Source organism: Impatiens glandulifera, chromosome 8 (genome assembly GCF_907164915.1).
Source record: "Impatiens glandulifera chromosome 8, dImpGla2.1, whole genome shotgun sequence".
Lineage (NCBI taxonomy): Eukaryota > Viridiplantae > Streptophyta > Magnoliopsida > Ericales > Balsaminaceae > Impatiens > Impatiens glandulifera.
Window position 1 is genome coordinate 39112782 of NC_061869.1, and position 11489 is coordinate 39124270.

General features: G+C 28.6%; 1 long non-coding RNA gene across 1 annotated transcript; it reads right to left on the reverse strand.

Annotated features, from left to right (window-relative positions):
* Positions 1–5935: 5935 nt before the first annotated feature.
* Positions 5936–9343, reverse strand: LOC124911180. The gene is made up of 4 exons (XR_007096591.1): positions 9215–9343; positions 7825–8046; positions 6652–6738; positions 5936–6078 (listed from the first exon to the last, which is right to left on the reverse strand). It is a non-coding gene; the product is annotated as an uncharacterized LOC124911180 (long non-coding RNA).
* Between the last annotated feature and the right edge of the window lie 2146 nt (positions 9344–11489).

The following is an 11489-nucleotide window of genomic DNA, read 5'->3' on the forward strand; positions in this document are numbered from 1 at the left end:
TGAGGGCATAAACCCTCGGAGAAAGCCAAAATGTCCTCGGTGGTTATTTTTCCCTGGGCGATAAATTCTCTCGGACGGTGTCGGTGATAGCGTTGTGGGGCTCGGAGATAATATTTTTTACCGAAAGCAGAGCATTGGCTCTCAGTGATAACCAACATTTCTAAAAAAATAATATTATGAAATCTTCATCTGGGTTTGATATCATTTCGCCCGTTTCAGCCTCCTTCCGTCAAATCTTTGTTTGATATAGCAATTAGATGCAGCTTTCTACGCCATGCCTTCACAGCCTCCTCCTACCTATAGCAGTAAATCACAGTAACTTGCAGAATCCATCTCATTTTCAAATATACGTAGAAAACATTAGAAAGAATGAAAGAAAGGAATGGAAAGTGAAATGGATACAATAAACCAGACATATTACTTTCCAGATCTCAATTCTCCACTTTTTGAAAACAATAATCTTAGATCTTTTTCGACTTCACTGTGAATATGTACTCATCATCATAATCATATCTCTTTTATATACCAACATAACATTACAAAAACAAAGATCATTTTTTCTATTTGTTTGTACTAATTGTATCAGGTGCAGTTCGTCGTTTCCTTGTTTCTTTTACTATTTCAGTCCTGTGAAGATGGATTTGGCAAGATCGAAGAGAAGCCGGAGAAATAGATTGAGATCTACGCGGTTTTGATGTTCGTTGTTGGAGTTCTAAAACTTCTTTTATACAAATCCCTAACTATTCGCAAGATCTCCATGTTGAAGAACGCAATCTCCGAATCCAATGGACTGAGAAACCTAGTTTCCTTTGACGAATCTCATTTTCTTGAGCTCGTATTTATATAGAAACTCGAATCCCTGGATTAGTTTCTAGATCTGACTCAAATCGCTGGAGTAAAGACAATATATGGATCTAACCATGTTCTTCAACAATTCGAGCATTCTAGAGAGATATTGATGTGAAGATAGCTGGATTTATAATTAAAGATATGGAATGTATGATGTGGAATATGCAGAAATATGTTAAGGAGGTGGAATGAATAGATCTAGAAAAAGAGAAAAAATACGTTAAAGAGGTGGAATGAAGAGATCTAGAGAGAGAATAAGAGATGAAAAAAATAAACAGTTTGGGCGGTCGTAAGGCTGAAAATGAGACGAGCTGCTCGTGAGCTGCTCGCGAGAAGCTCGGTCAAAGCTCGACTCGAGCTCGGTCAAACTCGAGCTTGAGCATGCTCGAGCTCGACTCGTTATATAATCGAGCCGAGTTCGAGTAGTTATATACTCGGCTCGAGTACTCGACGAGCTATTTGAATATATATAATTTATATTAATATATTTTATATTTAATTTATATTTTATATTATATATATATTTTTTAATTTATATTTTATATTTTATATTTTATATTTTATATATTATATTTTATATTTTATATTTTATATTTTATATTTTATATTTACTTTTTATAATATAAAAAATTGTAATACTTTAATTAAATATAAAATATGAGTATTAAAATATAAAATATAAATTTATACCCTAAATGGCTAAATCCCTAACGGGCACCCTCCCTCTTCATTCTTCTCCAGTTCTCCTCCAAAGTCCAAAATCCCTAACCTCTTCTCCCCCATAGTTCATTCGGACAGCCGCCAACAAAGAACTAGGTTTTCATCAAACGAGAAAGCAAACGTCACCAAGGAGCTCAATGCAAAGCACCGAAAGGTTTTCATCGTTTTCCCCTTTTTTATTTTCATTTCAAGTTCTTCTATGTGGAGGAGATTGGCTTCGACATTTGCATGGAGTGAAAAAAAAATACGAGGGTAAGTGAAATTTAATATTTTTTATTTTACGTTAACATATATTATTATTTGAACATTAATTTAACTATATATTGTTTTTTCAGAGAGATAAAACTTATCAAGAAATTTGTCTTCCGGAATCCAAATAAGGTGTTATTTTTTAGTTTGAACTTTGGAAGTTTGGATTAAGTAAGTTTGGACTTTGGAATGTTGGGAACTTTGGAGTTTTGATTAAGTAAGTTTGGTGGTTTTATGTTGGACTAATTTAATATATTGTATGTTTGGACTTTGGATTTTAGATATTTTTAGTTAGAATGGTTATGTTTTAAGTTGAATGTTTTAATGTGTAATGTTGTGTGTTCTATTTGATTTTGATGGAATGTTTATGTTTTAGGTGAAATGAATAATTTTATATGTTTATTCATTTTGTTGTGATCTTTTGATATATTGAAAGTGTGAAACTATTTAGTTGATATGTTTTAATTTTGTATGTTTCGAGTCGAGTTCGAGCTCGAGCTCGAGCTATAAATCGAACTAATCGAGTCGAGCTCGAGCCGAGCTCTTGAGCTCGGTAAAATTCAAGCTAATCGAGTCGAGTTCGAGTCGAGCTCGAGTACTTGTTTTGAGTTCGAGTTCGAGCTCGAGCTTTAATTTTGATACTCGATCGAGCTCGAGCTCGAGTTCGAGCCGTTGAAATTTTTTCGAGCTCGAGCTCGACTCGACTCGTTTTCAGCCCTAGGCGGTCGCGGTCAAAATATAATTTTTTTATCGAGAGCAACCCTCTATTCTCGGTTTTAATTATATTTTTTACCTAGATCTCACATTTGCCCTGGGTGATATTAATATCACCAAAAGCAATCTTTCACTCACGACAATATTTCTTGATAAATGTGCATTTTTTTACTAGTGTAATCCAAATCAACAATATATAATTTATCAAAGAAACATATAATTTATTTTATTATAAAAACAAAATTATATCATAGGCCAAATTTATTTCTTCAATTTGAAATTTGTAATGTCTCATATTAATTAAATTAATAAATTTTTAAGATTTATTTGACTAAATTTTAAATATTATTATGGTCTAAACATGTTGACTTATATTTTTCTATTATATCCACTTTAATCATTATATAAAAGGTATAATATAATTCAATTATTCATAATTTATTAATAATCATTAACCTTAATATTTTAATCCTAAAATAAAGGATACAATCATTTTTTTATACATTTAAATTTGTATAAATATATATATATATATAAACATTAATGAATAATTATTAAAATATATAATTTATTTTATATCATTTATTATATCAATCCAAAAACTATTATTTTAAATCTAGGTTTCTTTAATAATAATTGTATAACCGTCTCGAATTTAGGAATCTTATCTTAATGATGGCTTAAATAGAGATAATTCAAATATATATTTGTCAATTTTCAAGATAGTTAACATCACAAAACTTAATCTTAATTCATAATATATATAAATCTTGAAATATATATATATATATATATATCTCGATTTAAATTTTCAAATCTAAAATATATATATTCTACTTACACTACAACAAAAAATACATACGGCGACGCTTAAAAAGATCTCTGCCAACCCTTAAAAGCGTCGCCAAAAATAATACCGACACTTATTCTTGCGTCGCTAGAAGCAGGGTGGGCGCAAGTTTTAACAACCTTTATTTAAGCGTCGGTACTCTACTAATTTAAGCGTTGCCAAAAGGTAGAGATGTTAACAACGCTTTTCTAAGCGTCGGTAATAGTAGCTCAAACGTCGCCAAAAATATTATTTTTTTTAAACTTTTTTTTAAAACTATTTTTTTTAACAATTCATTTAAAATTTTATTTATTTATTTTTGTTTCTACATTTTTTTTAGATGTTTTAATATTTCATTTTTTTTTATAAATTAAATAAAAATAATAACATTTCATATATAATAAAAATCTTTAATTAGTTAATTTACATGTTATATTTATTTAAATAAAATACATTAATGTTTTCAAATAGTCAGTTTTCTTGATGGAAGGAACTTCTCCGATTATCCATCTTTTACCGCATCAGCTTGGACAATCCTTTACAGCATCAGCTTCGCCATTTTTTGGGATAAATTTTTCTCAAACTCTTAAATTTGCATAATCTCCATTTCTGATATACATGATTTGGTAAAACCAAAGTGTTACTAAATGAGCTCAATTGAGGTTAGTTATAACTGTCATTTATCTTGCTTCTTCTACATTGCTCTGTTGCGGAATGTTTTGATCTTGGAGTGCCAGGTTTCTGATCATCTCGTTTAGTATCAACGATCACTGTTAAATCACATGTTGATAAGTTAATTAGGTGTATAAAAACAATAAATAATAATTAAATTATAAAAATTAATAATGAAAAGAACTACACTCACATTTGTCATGAATCCATGTCCAAACACTCTTTTGGGGAGGCTTAATCCAGCTGACATTAACATTGTTAGCCAATAAACAACATGAAAACAAAATATATCTGGCTGATAAACATTGAGAAAATAAATAGTTAAAATACACTATTCTTAAAAATAAAATTACATCTCTTATTTCTTCCCTCACAATTAAATTTCAAATCAATAAATAAAAAGTGAACAAGATTTTTAAATTATTTGACACAAAATAATGTCCTTCACATTGTTTTTGTCCTTGGAAAGGACCCCAAACAGAAAAAATACCAACCAAAAATAACATAATTTTATAGTCTTGTACAGTTTCAATCAAATTTGTATCTTCCTAGATAGATTGCCTTCCATCTATCCCATTTATTTATAAATCATCTCTTTAAATTACTAAAAACCTAAGATTTATGAAGACCTCCAAAATAAATAATCACAACTTAAGCATTAACACTAACAAATTTGTCAAGTTCTTGAGATTTCTAAAGATTTTTGATATTGTTCCTGAGAAATTGTTGTCAACAAGGTTGCATAAGAAAAACAATACATTATAAATTCTATTGGAAGCACCTCACAAGTATGGGACAATAAAAGCAAAAGAGTTTAACACCTTTAGAGCCACATTATCCCTCAAGACCTTGTATTTTAATAGCCTTGTCAAAATTAATAGGCAGACATTAACTTGATATCAAATACCAACAAATAATAATTTTGAACCATGATTAGATAGATATAGGCCCTCAAGTTATTAACAGGTACGTACCTTCATTTATAGAAAATATACTATGGATCTATACCTATATAATTATATCTATCTCATTTCTTATTAAAATCTCACAATAAAATTAAACATAGACATGGTGTAGAGAAACGTTTGACCATTACTAAACATCTTCAACATATGCAATCATACTATTATTAAAAACTCTAAACAAACTCACTGGATTTAACCTGAGATTATTGGATCCAAGTTGATTGCAAAAAAGTTGCATAATAATTTTATGAACATCTGGAAAATGTGTCTGTCTAACCGCATAATGAGATTAAAGATGGTCCATAATTTATATATTATACTTCATTTCAGGATACAAATATTAGAATTATGTTACTCACATATTGATTAAGCTTTGAAGAGACGATAATGAGTTAGGAATACTCCGAGAAATGTTATGTTAGTTGAAATACCTGTTTAACACATACAAGAGAAAACACTTCAATCTGCCACATATTTACACGAGTAAAAATGTCGCGCAAAAAATATTATGAGAACAAACTCAAATTTAGGTTCGGCCATCAACAAAAAGTCGGATTAAATATTAACATAGTTATAACAATGTCATATTCTTTCATGTACTCTTCCTGTTCAATAATATGGGTATTGGAACTTTTGATTCATTCTATGAGAATCCGATATCAAATCTTTTAGATTAAAAGTTATTAGAATTTTTTAGGTGAAAAAGTTTGTTTAAAGTGCTTAATCTAAAAAGAAGAAAACGGTTATAAATCAAGTAGCTAAACTAATTTATAGAAATGATAAATCAAAATATTTTTAATTCTACAAATTAAACTAATACATAAGAATGATTTAGTCTCAACAAAACAAACTTATAATCAACAAGAACTCTTTTTATAGTTAACTCCAATCAAGCACAATAATTTAAATTGGAAAAGTTATAGCTCAACAGAAATGAAAAATACTAATAAAATTAAAATTTGTAAAAAATAATAATACTAATTTATAGATCAAATTCTCACCAGACTTTATTTAAACAATTCATCTTCTTCCTCCAAACTTTTCATCTCCTTGTTGTCTTCACAAATGAGATAGATTCACCTAAAAATACATAAGTTTTTAATCAACTGTAGAAAAAAAGGAGCATACTACTAAAGTAGACATTTTAAACAATAAATAATCATATTTCTGTGAACCATAAATATCTTTAAACTTGTTGACACACATACAAAACTTTAATGAAAATATGAATTCATTACATGCATAAGACATGTGAATAAAAAACAGGACAATAATTACCTATATTAACACATCGATTCAACAACAATCTCATTTCATTGTTCTATACAACAACGAGAAACAGAAATCAAAAGCAACTAATAAATGATTTATGATAAGCTTAATTAACACTAAATTATGGATAGAAGTTTTTGCAAAACTTAATACTATAATTCAATGATACTTTTGAGCCAAAGCAGTTATATATCCTCTAAATATCTAATATAAAACAGAAAAAGATAGAATTATCACCTCCTCCTCCAACTATCAACTAGCAATACTTTTGTCTCCAACGTCAATGACGAGAGCATAAAATAGGGTGAAAGTTATACAAATTGAAAATGCATATAAACAATATAAACATTTGAAGAGAAGAAGGTAAAATAGAAACATTACCCGTAAATGGCTATTCAAGTGGTACACTTTGACTCTACCACAAATGAAATGCACCCGATAAGATTTTTGTCTTGCTTGTGAAGAGACCTGTTTTATGTGGTGGATATGTCAAATGTTCAATATTGTCATTATATTCAAATATTTAAGGATTTTTGTCATCACTTCAACTTCTTAATGTACTCTTACATAAATATACTTTTTCAATTTCAAGCAAGCTTTATCTTGTTCAAAAACTAATTTCAGTTTGTTTGTTGCACAATATGATATAATCTGTTGTTATATGAGAAATTTAATAATTCATACCGATAAAAAAGAGGTTCAGACAGCCATTGAGATTTCTTCAATAGAGAATATGAGAAAGTTGACTGAGCATGCTAGTGTTCCTGGTCATATTTACCCCTTCTATCATGTCTCCTAAGGTATGTTTGGCTTCTTCTTTGTTAGAATAAATAAGGAATACATTTTTTTTTCACTCTTGTGTGTCCCCAGGTCGAGAAAAAATTGGAGGGATTAGAAACATTAAGTTCTTTGGAGTTAGAGTATTAGTAGCATCTAAAATCAATTTAAATACAATCATAGCTAACTTTGAGAACCTGAAGTGGTTTTAAATGGTAAAGTTGAACTTGATCATATACATTGATTAATAAAATGTCTTTTTTCTGTTCATGTATGTTAAGACAGCTTATTACAAAGTACTGTATGATTCAGTGGTGGAGTAATATGAAGTGCTAAACTACTTCCAACTTTAACATTCAAAGAAGGTGAATGATCAAATATTTCAACATAGTTCTATCGTTTAACTTACATGCATGTGAATTGCAGCCAAGGAAAGTTACTCTAAAAGTTAATCACTGAAATCATATTCTGTATGTGTTCGTATAAGTGAAAATTATTAGTGTGTACAATGCCTTCACATTAAAATCAAGTGACCATCATTTAAGTACTAGTGAGACATCATTGGAAAGACAAAAATGCTGAAGAAGAAACATGTAACCAGTTGAATAGATTTTCACATGGAGAATGACTAAGACTAAGAGCACATTACACTTCAGAACAGATAAAAACATCAATGGAAATAGAATCACAAATTACTTGTCAAATGGATAATATAACAGCAAAAAGTTGTAAGAGATTAATTATTAATCATGATAGAGAAGAAATCGTAAATAATACCCGCTCGCCGTGAAGGAGAAAATGAGCTCAGAATTAGACGATGATGAACAAGTCGATATGATCTGAATGTTGCAGTTCATATCCCTAGCAACAATAACCACCATATGATCAAATTCTCTTATTTCTCCTCTCCTTCTCGATCTCTAACCGGGAGGTGCCACACTCCAGTCTCCATTGTTGAGTTAGGGCTTGTTTGTGCGTGTTTGTAAATGGACGATAGACCTAACAAACGTTCCGACAAACAACATTACTTTGCTTCTACTTGTTCTTATTTCATGAATGCGTCGCTGCTGAACACAAAAGAATTTAATATCTCATCTTTGTGACATTCTAAACACATGTTCATGGTGGCTGCACTTCCAAAGAAGCCATAGTTGTTGATGCATAAAATGGGACCTTCTAGTGAAGTCTCGACTCCAGTCTTATGATCATGTTCCATCTTTATTTTTTACTACTCTCTGCAGTCAAAATACATTAATATAAGACAAGTCATATTTTGACCAATATGTCCCAAGTATATTAATGTTGGGAAGGAAGAAGAAATTTTGTAGATTTTGTTGGTGTATTTGTTCTAAATTTTATTTAAATTATAGTGTCAGATATCCAAAAATTGACATACCGGCCCTTTGATATAGGATATGGGTTGATATTTAGCCAAATAACCGAACAAGCACGATCTACGACCACCCCTAATCTAAGGTATGTATCGAATTGGAAACTTGATTTAGGTATAAAACCATTCATAGTTTAGTCAATTAACTGGAATTTGTATATCAAGATTTAGGAACTCTACTTAAAGCAAGAACAACAATTATATACTAAGACAGAGTTGATCATCCAATTTCTGTGACAAAATTGAAGAAAAATATTTGTATAAGATGGTACATTCAGGTTAAATAAGCAAAGTGCTTACTAACAATTCAGTTTCTTACTGTTAGGAAAGGGTATTGAATTGTGTGTGCTTCAAAGAAATGCGTTGTATGGTCTTTATCTAATTTCACGTTGTGATTGACTAGACAAAAGATGTGAAGACATACTGAAAATTTCAAATTATTTCTACAATAGAAACAGTAAATCTGAAAGAGGTCATGAATCATGATACAACTCTATAACAAATGGTTTTCTCACTAAATCACTATTACCGTAACTAGATACGATAAAACTGAAATAAATAACATAAAAAATGGAAGATATATGACTAAAGTATGCCAGAGCAGCAACGAGATTAAGCCACAAACATGGTAGAAAAATCAAAGTTGAAGGATATGAAGAAACCATAAAATTTCTAGTCGAAAAGTGAGAAATTGAGCCAAGTCCGAAATTGAAATTGGATCTTAAAAGACATAAAGAAGAATGATTCATAAACAATGGTTAAAGTTAAAACCCTAACCTGATAGAGGAGATGAAGCGTCTTCGCGAACAAACCGATTACCGACCTCGAAGTATTGAAATAGAGTTGAAATTAAAGACGATGAAAATAGATTCAAATCCTCGGATAACGAACTAGGAGATCTCAAAACGTGAAAAGGTACGATTATCTCTCCACTTGGCCTCGACGATCTCCCTACTCTTTTCTCTCTTTTTCTCTCTCTGAATTCTAAGGAAGATATATAAACTGATAATAATTTACCCCAATTTATTTAATTAACAAAAATTTGTTTATTCTTAAATTTATTTTATTTGCTTTAATATTATCAATTTTTTAACTTCACATTTATTTGTTTTAAAAAATAATTATATTTAATTAAATATTTAATTCACTCAAAATATAAATAATTTAAGTTTTGAGATAAAAATAATATACAATTTTATTTCATTAGTTAATCAAATTATATTGTTAAACAAATTTTTTTTTTTTAAATGTATAAAAAAAAGTATATAATAAAATATAAAATATATTAAAACGAAATGTTATATAATTTATTTGTTAATAAGGATTTTCGAAAATATAAATAAAATAAAATTTATAAAGGTGGTGGTAGATATTAAAGGTGGGCAAAATTATTTTTTTTGGTAGACTTTTACCAACGCTTAATATGTGTTGGCAATCATGTGTCACCAAAAGCAGGTTTTGTTGTAGTGTTAAATATAAATATTTCTAATATATATATATATATATATATATATTTATATTCAATACTATGAGTTTGTGATTTGAAATTATCATAAATCCATATATATATATATATCTACACCGAATAATATATATTTTCACAAAATTAAATTAAATTAAAACGGTTCTCATACCAATTACTAGAATTATTCGAATTAGATTATAATATAAATTGTGATAAATTAAAATCTGGATCTGGCTGGTAAGCATACCTTGATTCATCTACATCTTCTCTTTCTCCTTTTAATGGAGAAAATATTTAATTTTCTCATTCTTTAGACTAATGGAATTATTCTTTTGATCTTATCTTCCTTAGACTTTCCTTAGACTTTTCTTAACATGGAATGATTTGTTTTAATTTGATTAGTACGTTAATTATTTTCTCTATGTTATGGGGACGCAAATAAAAAAGTATCGTATTATACGGGATAAATATCCCGTAAGTTATAAATTTAATTTCACATTAGATCATATTATTTTGATTTATATTAAATATAACATTTACACAATTATTTATTATAAAAGTGACTCTATAAATTCCAACAAATTGGAATTAGAAAAATTGACAAACTAAACCAAAAAAAAAAAAAAAATATGCAGTTTTCTTTCCTTTTATGAGTTTTGTTCAATTTGTAAATTTAGTTTTTTTGGTTTATAGATTTATGTATTGGTTTCACATATATATTGATAATAAACAGTAAGTTCAGGCCTAACATTGCTGCTATGGTATTTTTTTCATATCTCCATACATCTATTATTATATGTCGGTGTTGTTCTGTGTGATGTATATTTTTTTTATAGCATTTTGTTGTTTTTTTTGTATGTTGTTATTTTTGTAACCTTATTATTTTAACATATATATTTGATCTATAGTTAAAATAAAAAGTCAGATAGTTAAGTGCATTTTAAACTTTTGGCTAGTTTTATTGAACCGCTTATATATAATCACAAATAAGTAATAAATTATTACAATAGTTTGAACGATAAAATTATCACAGAGTAAAAATAAAACAAATATATTTGAACTTTTAGCAAACAACCAGCTGGAACAAACTTATAACAGGATAAATTAGATTGAATATTTAGTGTTACAAATATATTTAGTGAATATTTAGTATATGAATGTTTAACTAATAAGCAAGAGTGAATAAACTTGAAAACTCGAATCAAACAAGTCTTAAGACAAATTCAAGCCGCCTTTGTATTTAATGTCATGAGCTAAAGATTTTTAATTTATTTTATTAAGAAGGATGATGATTAGTGATTTGAAAAATATGGTACATCGTATATACACGCATGCGAATCAACATCCCTACATATATAAATGGTCTCAATGATTGCTACCAAACCCAAAGATTTGATAATTATTTATAATCATTGGCTTTGATGATTGATAATGTTTTTAAGTAACATTAAAGTTAACAAGACTCATTCACACATATTCTACATATTCTATTCTAGGGCACATTTGCATATCATGAGGTTAGATAATTTTTTATTTTATCATTCAATTTTTTTTTAACAGTACGTACTTAATAATTTCACATAATCA